This window comes from Odontomachus brunneus, unplaced genomic scaffold (genome assembly GCF_010583005.1).
Source record: "Odontomachus brunneus isolate Ranch 3 - 2012 unplaced genomic scaffold, Obru_v1 Obru_scaffold_023, whole genome shotgun sequence".
Classification (NCBI taxonomy): domain Eukaryota; kingdom Metazoa; phylum Arthropoda; class Insecta; order Hymenoptera; family Formicidae; genus Odontomachus; species Odontomachus brunneus.
In genome coordinates this window covers 2350324-2351332 of record NW_022639473.1, presented here as the reverse complement: position 1 = coordinate 2351332, position 1009 = coordinate 2350324, and positions in this window count along the sequence as shown.

Sequence of the window (1009 nt, the reverse complement as noted above, 5' to 3'; positions counted from 1 at the left end):
ATAGAGAGAGGAGAGAGAGAGAGAGAGAGAGAGAGAGAGAGAGAGAGAGAGAGAGAGAGAGAAAGAGAGAGAATGCGAGTGGAATTGTGCGACTCAAAAAGGCTTAATGAAAGTTGCCTGTTGCTCGTATAAATAGTCACGTCAACGGAGAAAACCTTCACTCCTCAGTTACGTTGTTCCGGCCTATCGTCAACCCCTTTTGCAGACGCACGCTTTCATGCAGCGAACTGTCGCTAATGGTACCACGGGTTTATCCACTCGTATTAAGTATGTTTGTCGTAAAAAAGAGCATACAATTAGCGTCGCGAGAACAGCTGACATAGAAATGAAAGTGTGTTCCCGGCAAGAGTCCTCTGCGAGATACGTAACCTGGACCAAGCTGAGCCGCTTCTCGCGTATGCGTAGGGTAGGTAGCAGTGATCGAATCGAGAATCGAGCGATGAATCGCGCTAAATCAAACGTGAATTAATTAAAAACTGCGAATAAGTCACTGTGTGAGTGCGCTTCGCGCGTGAATGCGTACGTAGGACGCTGTTTTGGTGACACAGCGAGATTTAATTACGCACGCTAACCGAACGCACAGACATTTCGGTATGCATTTGAGCTCACTACGTCGATGCGCAATATCAAACCAATAACGGGCGACTAGAAAAATTGCAATCACTCAGTTAAATCGTTGCTGTGCGAGGAACTTCAATTGTTTTTACACACAACGATCTCTCGATTTAACGTCTGCCTCCTTGTCACGTTAGTCATTCATTTAAATCATCGTTCATGTTCAGAGTTCTAGATCACGCGTGTGTATGTGTGGTGAGGTAAGAATCAAAGGTGTGTAAAGGCTATTACGAAGAGACGTGAGATACTCGATCTGTTTTAAAAGCAGGTGGAAACGCGCAAATCTCGTAATGCTTTTCGATTTCTTTGTTCGACGTTGCCTGATGTTAAGCAATGGTACCGCGGGGCAACTTCTGTACGGTGGTACTTCCTACGTGACTATCGTTTAAGCCAG